This window comes from Plecotus auritus (genome assembly GCF_963455305.1).
Source record: "Plecotus auritus genome assembly, chromosome: 2".
Lineage (NCBI taxonomy): Eukaryota > Metazoa > Chordata > Mammalia > Chiroptera > Vespertilionidae > Plecotus > Plecotus auritus.
Window position 1 is genome coordinate 34668572 of NC_137771.1, and position 14381 is coordinate 34682952.

At 41.2% G+C, this 14381-nt stretch overlaps 1 protein-coding gene and 1 pseudogene across 3 annotated transcripts in view; one reads left to right on the plus strand and one right to left on the minus strand.

The window, feature by feature from the left end:
• ZFYVE9 (zinc finger FYVE-type containing 9) overlaps positions 1 to 12076 on the minus strand; it is a 133282-nt gene extending 121206 nt beyond the window's left edge. For both annotated transcript variants that reach the window (XM_080653677.1, XM_080653676.1), the window contains exon 1: positions 11711 to 12076. The gene's annotated coding sequence lies outside the window, so the exon portion shown is untranslated. The remainder of the gene's footprint in view (positions 1 to 11710) is intronic.
• Positions 1709 to 2520, plus strand: LOC308241935 (annotated as a pseudogene). The gene has a single exon. The product of its transcript is annotated as an uncharacterized misc_RNA (transcript).
• Positions 12077 to 14381: the final 2305 nt, after the last annotated feature.

A 14381-nucleotide genomic window follows, 5' to 3' on the forward strand; every position in this document is an offset into this window, starting at 1 on the left:
CGTGCACCAAAGGGCTGCGGGTTCAATTCCTGGTCAAGGCAAATACCCAGGTTAGGGGTTCAATCCCCTCGCCCCCTCTCTTCCCCACCCTCTCTCCCTCTTCCTTCATCTTTCTCTATAATAATTTTTAAAAATTATTTTAATTTTTTTTTAAATGTAAGCACATAAAAAGAAAAGTGGTGGTCATCCATAGTCAAATTGATTCACTTCTTTTCCTATTTTGCCTAAGGAACTAGCCTTGATCTGCTGAATTTCTGCAAGTTCTTTATTTGACAAAGTCTTTTACTACAACATTTTTATTAATGATTTGGATGTGAACATTTGTGGCACAATGATGGGATCTGTAGTATGAAATGAAGAAAAGGGTGACAGTTGGATCTGCTAGATCAAAGAATCAGTACTCAAAAGACAGAATCAAATTAGAATAATCAACTAAATCTAACGTGATGCTGTATAGTGATATACAGTTTGACATTTGTGTTCAAAAAGATCCAAACTACTGACAACTTCGAGATGCAACATGTTCAGAATTCATCTCAACCTTCTAGTCCAGGCCATACTGTTCTTGGGCAGCTCTTGGAATAACTAAACATGGTGGGTGTATTAGAATCTGGCCATTCTTCCCGAGGCAAGACTCCTCTAACAGGCAATTTTCTAGCTATTCAACCCATTGGGTTGGCTGAGATTTTTTTCTTTCAGATCCATATTGCATACTGAGACTCTCTTTGATCAATTTGGCTTCCTCTTCCTTTCCTTTCACAGGCATTCCATTCTATTCCCCACATAATCTCTTGCACTTCTAATATGTTACTTTCCAGGGGACCTACAGCAACATATTATGTAATTAACTCTTTAGATGATTCATCTCATTTAACCCACTAAAGTAGAGTTGTTCTTCACATTTTACAGATGAGAAAACTGAGGCACTGAAAAGTTAATTTGCCCAAGATCACACAATAAAAGCAATGGAATTAAAATTTGAGCTCAAGGCAGTTATGACTCCAAAGCCTTCACTTATAGTCACTATACTAGTTAAAACAAGATATTATCTTGTCATCCTCAGATATTAAGATGAGAGTAATTATTCTGTATAATTTTAGACAGCAAAACAACAAAAGGATAGCTATGAGAGAAAAGCAGATTTTTGGCTAAATATAAAAGCTATTTTCTAATAATTAGCAGTAACCAACAATAGAATGAGGTCCTTTAGGAAGTAAGCAGGGCCTATCACCTAAGGTTGAGACTTTATAAAAGAAAGTTGACCTAGATCAGTAAAAGATATAAGTATTATGGGGGAGAAAAGGGTTCCTCAGCCAATAAGTTTGGGTAATACACTGCTGAACAAAATTAAATAAGTTCCTTTACTTTTACTTCTCCATTTTAAAAATACTAATGTGTATTTGCAAAACCCAAATTCATTTGATTAAAGAACACTTCCTTCCTTCTGGTGGAGAATGATTTCTTCCCAAAGTCAAGATTCACTGAAGTAAGGACTCCAGAAAAAGCTAACAAGGACAATTTTCTAGCTGTTCAACAATTTCCCAGCTAGTAAAGACATAACCCGTCTATCTATATGTCAATTTTAGCATCTCCAATAACTTGAGGGTGGGAAGACTATGTAAAAGTTTTCACAGTAAAATGCATCTCCACAGAGCAGTGCCGACCTCAGCGGCTGAGGAGAGCGGGATGAAGTCGCGGTGGTGGGAAGATGGCTCCTTCTCCTACCAAACGCAAAGACCGCTCTGGTGAGAAGTCCAAGGATCGCTCTAAAGATACAGGGGCCACCAAAGGAGAAGGGGCCACCAAGGAGTCGAGCGAGAAGGATCATGGCAGTGATAAAACTCCAAAGAGGCGCAGCACTTCCAGTGGTAGCAGCAGCACCAGGTCTCGGTCCAGCTCTGGCTCCAGTACTAGCACTGGCTCAAGCAGCGGATCTAGCTCTTCATCAGCATCAAGCCGCTCAGGAAGTTCCAGGACATCCCGAAGCTCCAGTTCCAGCAGCTCTTCAGGCTCCTTTTCGGCGCAGACATGACAATAGGCTGCTCAACAAATCCAAATCCAAAACACCCAAAAGAGAGAAAAGGAAAGGAAAAGGCGGAGTCCTTCCCCTAAACCCACCAAAGTACACACTGGTAGGCTCACCAGGAATGTGACCAAGGATCACACCTATGGGAAAATTTAAATGATTGACATGCCTGTAGAAAGGATGCACCCCCATCTATCTAAAGGCTATGCATACGTGTTGTTTGAGAATCCAGATGAAGCTGAGAAGGCGCCGAAGCACATGATGGAGGACAAATTGATGGCCAGGAAATCACCGCCACTGCTGTGCTGACCCCCTGGCCTAGGCCACTCCCCAGGCAATTCAGCCCTCCCGGGAGAATGCTACCACCACCGCCCATGTGGCGTCGGTCACCCCCATGGATGAAGAGAAGGTCACGCTCCCCGCGGCTTCGGAGATCCCATTCCCCCAGCCTCCACCACCATAGGAGCCACTCCAGCTCCAATTCCTCCCAATAAACAAGCCACCGAAGCTCTGCCACGAAACATATCCCATCCAACTCAGTTCTGTCACTTTTCTAGCTGAAGGACAGTGAGTAGGAAACAAATCCTCACTCAGGGACGGGCTTCCAAAGGAGCATTGAGACGTTTCCTCTGAAGGCCAAGTTTGGCTGCAGAAGTGTTGTTGATATGGGGTTGTGCCTATGAAGATGCTCTCCAGTTTCCTGGCTATAAAGTTCCCACGTTTCCAGTCTCTGAGAGTCAGTTTAGTGGCAGAGTCACCCGGAACAGAGCAGGGTTCCAGGTGGCAGTGCTACCCCAGCCTGGGAGCACATATTTCCATTCCATAGATGACCTAGGGCCAGTCTAGTAGCCTGAGGATCCTTCAGGAAAAGACATGCTTTTGTGCAGCTGCTGTTCCTATTAACCTAGCCATACTCCCCTGCTTGAGTTCTTCTGACCTCTAGAGTTAAACATCCCATGTTAGTTGCTATAAATGGTTCTGTTTTCACATGTTGTCATGTACATACATCCATATGGCATATCTCCTTTTTCTCTAAAATTGGTGAGCAAATTTGAGAACTCTGCAAGGTCATCACAGACCTTCTCCCCCTTCGTGGTGGTCTTTGGGGTTACCTTGGAAATGTGTACATTGCTTTTTTGGCTATTATTGTACAGTCAGTACTATGGATTTTCTGTTTTGAATTTTTTTTGTAACTTTGTAGCATTTTAGATAATGTGTTTATACTTTGTTGTGTAGAGTAAAATAATTGTGTTGAATAAATCTAGGATTAGAATGCAATAAAAAAAAAAAGCATCTCCACATAAGTGGGGGTGGGGAGTGAAGGCATGTGCTGGGAGTAGAGGGGCATCCAGGGAGAGGTCAATGGGGGGAAAAGGGAGACTTATGGAATACTTTAAACAATAATTTAAACTTTTTTAAAAATGGGGGGATGTCTCTTTACCATGTGCCCTTCCCAGATGTATGTTTCTGCAGATTACACTTTGATTAAAATTCAGTTATTAAAAAAAATACATAAATAAAATGTATCTCATGCTTTTTTAATGCAAAACATGCCCTCTTTTGCTTTATCAACAAACTGTGAAGATCTACAATAATTGATCCCCATTTTAATTACTGAATTCTCACTTTATGAGCAATATATAAGCTTTATTCCAAGTGCTACTAGTGACCTGGCTGTCCTATCCTATCCCATATAATAAAACCCTAATATGCAAATCGACCGAACATGGAACGACTGGTTGCTATGACGCACACTGACCACCAGGGGGCAGATGCTCAATGCAAGAGCTGCCCCCTGGTGGTCAGTGCGCTCAGCCAGAAGCTGGGCTCATGGCTGGTAAGCACAGCGGCGAAGGCGGGAGCCTCTCCCATATCCGCTGCAGGCGGGCAATAAGGAGCGAGGGGTCGTGGGCTGCGAGAGCCCCGGACTACAAGAAGGATGTCTGACTGCCAGGGGGATTGGGCCTAAGCCTGCAGGCGGACATCCCCCAAGGGGTCCCAGACTGCAAGAGGGCGCAGGCTGGGCTGAGGGACCACCGCCCCCTGTGCACGAATGTCATGCACCGGACCTCTAGTTTTCATATAACACATCTCTACATGCATTTTTTTCTCAAACTCATATACACACTATCACAAAAAAAAAAAAGCACAGAAGGGGCTAATAGAGAAAGAAGAGGCCTCAGTAATAAGCTATTCATTCATCCAGCTAACTTCCAGAATTTCCATGTTTTTATTCAGAAATATATTTCCTTTATTACAGGAAAAACTTTTATATAAATTACAATCCCTTGGTCTTGGTTCTTCTATCTTCCTTAGCCACTATCCAGAGCCCATTGCTACCACCCCCAGTGCTACCCTCATTCTGTTATTTCATTAATGACATTTACTCACCATTGTCTGGAGTTGTCTACATGTTATTTATCTTTTCATTCACTTCTTCTTTAGAAACATTGAATAGAACACTAACTGTTGATTGGGATGTAAACATCTAGTCCACCACTCATTTTCAGATCAGAGAAATGAAGTCCAGAGATCAGTTATTACATTTTTCTAATAATAGCAAAGCAGGCATTTTTATCTGCTTCAAAAATACCAGTATATGGTGTATTTTACCACAATAAAAATTTTTTTAAATACCAGTATATGAAGCTGAAGTTTCTCAAGTACACACACACACCTTTTCCTTATACAAAATGCTACATGCAAATATCCACCAAAGTCAATCAATTAAATTTGTGCTCTCCTAATATGAATATTTCGTCAAGCAGTATGGAAAATCCTAAAATAAAATACAGAACACGTGGAGAGGTTCACAAGATGAAAAAGAATGTGGATTTTATAGGCAGAGCTATATGGTTTGACATAGATGTGGGTTCCCGAGACTCTCAGTTCTTTCAGCTGCAAAATAGGCATAACACTATGGATACTATAGGGTCATTTTAAGAATTAGAAATAACATATGTAACACACCTAGCAGAGGTGGCACATTGTTGACAAAGCTTTTATATTACACAAGAAATGCAAGGTCAAAGAAATCAAGAGAAACTTCATAAACCTGGAATCTTGGAAGGATTGGGTAGTGGAGCATGTAGACACAGGAGTGAGGAATGATCAGATTAGAACCAAATCATCAAAGTCTGTGCCATATTAAAGAAACAAACTTTAAAAAAAAAAAAAAAAAAAAGGCCCTAGCTGGTTTGGCTCAGTGGATAGAGCGTCGGCCTGCGAACTAAAAGGTCCCAGGTTCAATTCTGGTCAAGGGCACATGCCTGGGTTGTGGGCTCGATCCCCAGTGGGGGACTTGCAGGAGGCAGCCTATCCATGATTCTCTCTCATCATGGATGTTTCTATCTCTCTCTCCCTCTTCCTTCCTCTCTGAAACCAATCAAAATATATTTTTTTAAAAAAGAAGCAAACTTATTTTTTTAGACATTGAGCAGAAATTTCTAAGAGTGACCTAAAAAAACAACAACAAAAAAAACCAACAATTTACCTCAGCTGCTAATTTTTTTTTAAAAGCCTATGGGCAGTTATTACATCACCAGAATCACAAAAAGGTTAGACGATATATTTTGAAGTTTTACTGTTTTTCTCTCAAAGTATTTTACTTCAATTCTTTTTAGGGGTTGTTTTTCATGTTCAATTGAAAATTAAAAATGGATATTAGAGTTTACATAAATGCTGACAAAATATTTTCAAAAAATTTTCATACGGCTTGTTTTTTATTTTAATAAAGACAATTTTGAGACAGGTCTGCTGTGCTTTGAAGCAATAAATAAAAAATATAAAAAATATATATATATACCATTTACTCTTTATTCATTTTAATAAAAGGAATGCTGGCAGATACTACTAAACAATCATAAGAGGTAGAAAAGAACCATATTACAAATAGAAATGCATACCTTTTCATTAATTGCAGCAAAAAGACTCCAGAACTGAATTCTTTTTAACATTATATAGAAAGTAAGGTATCCAAAGCAACTAAAAGGCTGTATAACAAACTAGTGGAAGCCTTTCAGCTCACTCAGTTCAAAGTTACTATTAAAGGATCTAAAAGTGATCAAATCAAGTGGGAAAATACTTTGGGTGATCCACTGTGTGTAGAATGAAGGTCCAAAATTTGCACTTTGTTAACTCAAACATGGTTCCCTACAGTACTTACTATTTGGAAATAATATTAGAAACATTAGCAAGTCATTATTGTTGACTCTGAACTATGTTCTACAAAAATCTCATAGAAAAGCTTTAATGCCTTGATTGGAAACAAACAATAGGGACCATACTACAAATAAGAATAAAGAGCAATGACTAATCTTTATGTATATAGAATTATATATCATGGAGAGGTAATAGCAATCGCTAAAATCTGTCAGTCTAATGCTTAGAAACATTAATAGCTAAATATACAACTGGACTCTAACTTTTTAGAAATATTTTAGCAGTTAAAGGAAAACTAAAACTAAGGCTTACAATTGCCTTTTCTTAAACAATATTCTTACAACACAACCTTTTATAGTTAAAGCCCCCACAACACTATTCCCATCATCACCCAATATGGTTGACCAGTTCCACTGAGTTCTGGTTATGAATGATGGTTATGGTGATGAATGGATAAATAAAATGTGTTACATCCATATAATGGGATATTATTTGACAATAAAAAGAAATTAAGTACTGATACATGCTGTAACATGGATGAACCCTGAAAACATTATGCTAAGTAAAAGAAGCCAGTAACATATTGTGATTCCATTTATAGAAAATGTCCAGAATAGATATGCAAATCCACAGAGGCAGAAAGTACATTGGTGGTTGCTTAAGGGCAGGGAAGATTGAGGGGATGATCTGGGAAGTGACTGCTAATGGGAATGGGTTTCTTTTTAGAGTGATGAAAATGTCTAAAATTACATAGTGATGATGTTTGCACAATTCTGTGACTAACCAGCCACTGAAGTGTATACTTTAAATGAGTACATTGTATAGTATGTGAATTATATCTCAATAAAGATATTACAAAAAATAGAGCCTTATGTAATACTTTAAACAAAAAATAAAAATAGAGCCTTTCCTAATACTCTAAATTTAACTGAAATATATGTAATTCTTCACTTCACATTTTACAGCCTCTTTATATTTAATATTATTTCAAACTGCCAGGAAAATCCAAGGCTGAATATACCCAAACTTTCCCTAATTTATGAAAAATTCTAGAGTCATCTTACTATTTTCTTTTATCTTACTTCCTAAGGCTCCTTCCTCTGAAAGGTAATATATTTCCATTTAAAATTAATTAGTATTTTTAAATCTAGGGCATGGATTTACTGCTTCTATATTTTTTAAAAATGCAACAAAACTACCATCATAGATATTTAAAAAGTGTATCCTTAAGGTTATGTCATCATAAATAATAAGAAAGGAGAAAAGATAAATCACTATAGAATTTCCAACTAAAGAAACTGTTATAGCCAATAGCCTAGGTCCAGAAAAGTATGTTTTAAGCTTAAGTAAACAAATATACGGATATTAAACTAAAAAACAATTAACAGAAAAAATTTAAGACAACTTTAAAAATAGTTTTGCCATATAAAATCCTAAATGCCTCAAGATCCCCATTAACATTCATTAAGTTCTCCTTTTCCCTTACCCAATATGAATTTGATGCCTTTTCTTGATTTCAATATGTCCATAGAGATTTCCTCATCTTTACCTTATTAAAGGCTCTCAAAAAGTATTTCATAAGTACAAAACATTATATATTGTTCTAATTTTTCCAATAGTTCAGCTCTATAAATGGGCTATTTACAATAATTCAAAAGAAAAAATTTTAAATACTACTAATTTGCATAATTGGAATTATTTTATAAATAGCATTTTTAATTATTTTATTAAATAAAATGTATTTAGTATCATAAAGTATAAGATTTTCTACTAACTACACAATTAAAATACTAACTATTGACACCTTGGTTCCTCCTTAATTCAGCAGTTTCTAATACTTTAAAATGGTCATATTGATTTTATTTCTTAGTAGTAAACTGTATAAATAAATAATGATCTTTCAAGCTCTTAGGGACTGCTGGGACTAAATCATTCATCTGATTTACACATTATATCATTTAATCCTTACAATAATCCTATAAGGTGGGTATTATCAGCTTCATTTTGTAGAAGAGAAAATTGAGGCTTAAATTGTGCCTTTGCAACTAATCTCTGTCAAGCACATAACAGGTACCAAATAAAAGTTTACTGAATGAAATGAATAGTGGTAACTTAGCAACAGAGGAAGAAATGGGATCATCTCCACTCATTCTGTCTTTCTAAGGAGTTTATATAAAACTATCAGTTAGCCTTAGCCCGTTTGGCTCAATGGATAGAACGTCAGCCTGCGGACTGAAGGGTCCCGGGTTTGATTCCGGTCAAGGGCACATGCAGGCGTTGCGGGCTCGATCCCAAGTTGGGGGTGTGCAGGAGGCAGCCAATCAATGATTTTCTCTCATCATTGATGTTTCTCTCTCTCCCTCTCTCTCTTCTTCTTCTTCTTCTTCTCTAAAATCAATTTAAAAAAATAAAATAAATAAAACTATCACCCGGCAATATATATAATTACCTTCTTAAAGAATAAAACACTGAATCAGGAATTGGAAGAGGAAAGAAAGATCATATATAAAAATTATTAATATTCTTACAGGCAAGCTACTACATTAAACATAGAAGCCTTAACGAGAGATCTAGCATATTCCACCCAATTACAACACCTGTCTGACCCTGCCTTATAACAGTTAACTAAATATGTCCTGCTTCTACAACTAGCTAGTTGCTAGCAGAGACCTTGGTCATTTTTGTGTTTCTCAGAACACCAAAGAAAGCACCTGGCACTTAAAATTAATAGCTAAAATTTGCCTGGCCAGTGTGGCTCAGTGGTTGACCATGGACCTATGAGCTAGGAGGTCACGGTTTGATTCCCAGTCAGGGCACATGCCTGGGTTTCATTCTCTTCCTTTCCTTTTTTTTTTTTTTTTTAAATATATTTTATTGATTTTTTACAGAGAGGAAGGGAGAGGGATAGAGAGTTAGAAACATCGATGAGAGAGAAACATCGATCAGCCACCTCCTGCACACCCCCTACTGGGGATGTGCCCACAACCAAGGTACATGCCCTTGACCGGAATCGAACCTGGGACCTTTCAGTCCACAGGCCGACACTCTATCCACTGAGCCAAACCGGTTTCGGCCAATCATTCTCTTTCATCGTTGATGCTTCTCTCTTTCTCTCTCCCTCTCCCTTCATCAATGAAATCAATAAAAATATAATTTTTTTAAAAAAAGCTAAAATTTTATAACTATCTTTTACGGATTACAAATTTTTTCCTATATACTTACCCTAAAAGTCTTGCAAGATAAGTATAACTACCTGCATTTTACAGACAATAACATTGAGGTCCAAGGAGATGAGAACCAAGGTAAATAGCCAGGTATTCTTTTATAACAACACAGCTACCACAAAAGGCTCTCAAATGTTTGTTAACTGAATCAGCTGTCCCTTGAAATATCTGTTCTCAAAGATTAAAACACCACTATCTGTTGCTAAGAGAAATGACTATATTGCCACTTAAGACTGATGGGTAATTTAACTAGAAAACAGACACCATACTTTCATTCAGCTTGCCAAGGTTAGTTAACCTTAAACTTTATTGTATCAGGGATTTCTCAAACTGTGGTAGGACTAAGAATAGGGGAGCTTGATAAGAATTAAGATCCTCGGGCCATCATCAATCTTAGAAATTTTTAAAATTATATTGATTTTAGAGAGAGGAAGGGAGAGAGACAGAGACAGACACAGATATGTTATTCCACTTACTTATACATTCATTGGTTGATTCTTGTATGGGGGTGGGGGATATGCCACAACCTTGGCATATCCGGATAATGCTTTAACAAACTGAGCTACCAAGTCAGGGTCCTAGAAATTCTGATTCAAGGGGCCAGAATCTGCATCTTTTACTAAGCACCCTCAGCTGATTCTAATGTTGGTAGTCTCTAGGGACACACTGAGAAAAACTGGATTGGACTTTTTAAAACCCAATTTAATCTACAAAAAATTTTTTTAATCAAGCCAATTTTTTACAATCATAAATATTTGAGCAAAATCTTACAAAAACAATATAAGGGTACTGCATGTAACAGGATAGGTCCTCAAAAACATTTACTACACCAAACCTCCCTAGACTTCAGGAGCTTCTCATGCTGCACAGGTGGTAAAAAGTCAGGGGTCTTTTAGGTAGCTACCCATGTTATTCTGTTTTTATTGATGAAATCAACTATGATTACAGCAGAATTTAGTAAAACATTTTTATAGGTCTTATTCAAATGCCTGTATGTTAAACAGTAAAACGGAATAGTCTTTTATCTTTGAACCTAATATGCAGAATAATTTAAAAATCACCAACAGTATAAGCCCAACATTTAAACTTTAAATGACCATAAAAATGTGCTATGAGATTATAGGTGACCTTCCCCCCCCCCCATTATTAAATATTTATGGAGAATCTATACAGTGCCTTTCTGTACTTTCCAAGTTTTCAACAATAAGCATATTTATTTTTTCATGTTTATAAAAGTTTTAGAAGCCCTTATCAATCCTACAACCTTCACATACATAATAAGAAAACAAGAACAACTTTTAACCGCATTTATCAGAAACCATAAACACCTATAAATCTGGCAAAGGGCAGTAAAGTGTAATCACTAGTCATTAACTTTTCTATTACATGAATACCAGAACAAATCACTTAACTTCTGACATTTAGAATATGTCCCATTTCCATCAGGTATCTGTTATTAGGATAGCACGACTTTTAAAAATCCTCTCGTCATCCATTCTATGGATCTATTTAGATAGAACATTTCTGTACCAAGGACTGAAGCATTAAAATACACTTCCAGGGGGAGAAGAGGGAAACGACTTTTGTAAAAATATATGTATGTGTACGTTTAAATAATTGTGAGCATTTATCTAGAAACATCGCAAAGCTGGGATGGAGCTTTCTCCAAGGCAGACCACGCTGCGAGACAAAATGCAATAGAAGAAGGCAGGGATGAGCTACCGGCAGGTGATGAAATTTCACCTCAAATAAGACGCAAAAGGTTCTTTTCAACCCATCAGATCTGTAAATGACACTCCAGGGGCACCAGGGGCTGACCGGGCCCAGCACTTCAAGCGCTTCAATCCCCCCCCATCCCCGGCCCTCCCGCCCTTCCCCCTCCCCCCGCCTCTGCGGGACCCGGTGCGGGGGGCGCGGAAAAGCCCAGGCTGTTTGCAAACAGGCGTCCTCTGCCTGCCTCGGGAACGAACGGGCAGGGTCGGGATAAGAGGCTGCGCTCCGCGCGGGGCCACCCCGAGGGGCGCCAGTGCCCCCGCCAGCCCCAGCTCCACACCGGGCGGCGCCGGAACCGAGGCCGGGCAAGGGCTTCTCGGCGGCGCGGGGCCTAGTCGCCCCTCACGCGCCTCCAGCGTCCTCGGGGACACCGGGAGAAAGGCTGAGGCCCCAGCCGCGGGGTTGGGGGGGGGGGGGGGAGGTTGCCGCAGGGGCCGGACTCCCCGCCGCCCGGCTAGAGGACTGCCGCCCCGGCCATCCCCGGAGGCCGAGGCCGGAGAGCCCGGGACGCGCCGCGCACACTCACCTCGACCCGCGGCCGCCGTCGCCTCAGCATATCCCGGGGGGGTCGTCCCCGAGCCCGCAGCCTCCTCCGGAGAGCACCGGCGCTGCCCCGGCGCCGCCGCGAAGCTTCTCACTCCTGAAGGGGCTGTGGCCGCCGCTGCTGCTGAGGCCCAGCACCCGCCGAGCCGCATCGGGGTCCCGGGCCACCGCAGCCACGCGGATTGCGGAGGCGCTCAGCGGAGCTGGGTCGGGGGCATCAGGCTGCGGCGGGACGACCGCGGTGCCGCAGGCGGGGATCCTCCGCGGAGCCTCCAGCGTCGCCTTGCCTGCTCCTGCCGCCGGCGCCGCTGGGCCACAGCGCCCCCTGCACCCCACGCCGGGCTACAGCGTGAGGACTGCGGCGCCGCTCAGGCACGAGCGGCCGGGAACGCAGGGAGCGCGGCTGGGGGCGGGGGGGCCGGGGCGGGGCGCTCCCAGCTCGGCCCACGGCCTCCCGCCCGCCCCCGGCAACGCCTCCGGGAGGCGAAAGCCTCTAGGTCCCCGCCGGCACGGGTGCCCCCCACCCACCCTGGTCCTCGTCCTCAGACCCCGAGCACCTTTGCACCGTTTCCTTCACCCCAGGAGGAACAAGAACGTTCCTGGTCACTCACTCGGACCCTCAGCTGAGAGTAGGAGTGTGAGGGAATCTCCTCGCTTTTCCTCTCTCGTGGAGGGAATCTGAGGGGGGCCCTTCAGTGTGTCTGGGTGTAAGAAGAGTGACCCAGCACCAACCTTTTTACACACACACACACACACACACACACACACACAATCCTCTCCCAAAACAGATGAAGGAATTGTCTTTGACCTTAACTTTTTTTGGATCTACTTAGATCATTTACAGAAATTTCCAGCAGATACCAAACCTTAACCACTAAAACCTCCCCCATAATTAAAACTAATAATATTTTCAGCAAGAGAAGAGAATAGCCAACCGGTTGTCCTGAAATTCATAAACTATTTAAAGAAAAGAACTATGCATCTTTTCTAACTAATGCCCTCCCCTATCTCCCCCTCTACTCTTTTTTTTTTTTTTAAATATATTTTATTGATTTCTTACAGAGAGGAAAGGGAGAGGATAGATAGTTAGAAACATCGATGAGAGAGAAACATCGATCAGCTGCCTCCTGCACACCCCCCACTGGGGATGTGCCTGCAACCCAGGTACATGCCCTTGACCGGAATCGAACCCGGGACTCTTCAGTCCGCAGGCCGACGCTCTATCCACTGAGCCAAACCGGTCAGGGCTCCACCTCTACTCTTCCATCCCACCCCCACCCCTGCCAAATCTCAGGTAAGGCCCTGAGGGGAGGCAATTGTTATCTGGTGGGGGCCATAGAATCATTCTGTTTAGATACCCCAGGGGTGGGCAAACGAGGGCCACAATGGGTTCTTAAACTGGACTGGAGAGCCGGAACAAAAGCATGGATGGAGTGTTTGTGTGAACTAATATAAATTCAAAGTAAACATCATTACATAAAAGGGTACGGTCTTTTTTTTTTTTAATTTCAATAGTTTTATTCATTTCAAACATTTTAACAAGAATGTAAACACTAATTATTATAATTTGAAACTTCAAAAAATGGAGGAATCATAGCACAATAACATACCTTATATTGAAGATGGCAAAGGCAAAATAAAATTGCCTAACAAAGGAAAGGTACAAAAGCCTTTCAAATTAAACTTAAATATAATAAAATAATTTAAAACTAAAACAAATAGAAAAGAACAAAATGTGTGAACAGTAAATTAAACATTTTCTTTAGTGCAACTTCCAAATTATGCCCGGGACGTAGATGTAGATGGCAATGTAGACTGGGTTGAAAGGTTTTTGGTCTTTAAAACATCAACTTCAGTGGGAACAGTGTTGTTGGTCTCCTTTTTAGCTAATGCTCTGATACTGTGCTCTCCAGGGGCGTGTCTCCCTACATCACCACGATAAGGTGTCTATGCATTCCCAGGGTGATGTCGGGAGATGCGTCCGCAGGTATTACAAGGAGCCTCTGGAAGATTGAGAGGTTGTTCCTTCTACTGAATGGGTGGATATAAATCCGCCCATTCAGAAAAAGGAGCTGTGGCCGTGTTTCCCGACGTTGCCATGTTAACACTGCTGCTGGTGAAGGAGAGGAGGGGAGAGCAAGAGAACCCTCCGCTCTTTGGGCTCTGCGGGGCCGGATAGAACAGGCCAACGGGCCGGATCCAGCCCGCGGGCCGTAGTTTGCCCACAGTTGAGATACCCCATGTTCGATCCCACTCAAACTCCAGGGTGCAAACATCAGAACCAAAAACAAAATAAACAAAAAGACGGTTAGAGGAGAAATAGGGAAAGAGAAATTCTCCATATCCTCTTGTCCCCAATTTTTCCAAATACGTTATTTTAACATAGAGTAGTACGGTAAAATGAGCAGGGATTTTGGTGGCAGATCCTAATACTACCAATTCCAGCCTCTGTTGTATTTAACCTTATGACCCTAGGCAAGTTAATTGTTCCCACCAGCTTTTGTTCTTTCTCAGTGTGTGTGTGTGTGTGTGTGTGTGTGTGTGTGTGTGTGTGGCGCGCGCCTGCGCAGAAGATGGGTGCATTGTTTTTCATCATCCTTGGTCTGGGTAAAATTTCCCTAATATAATATCCCTCCATTGAGGAATAATAGAAC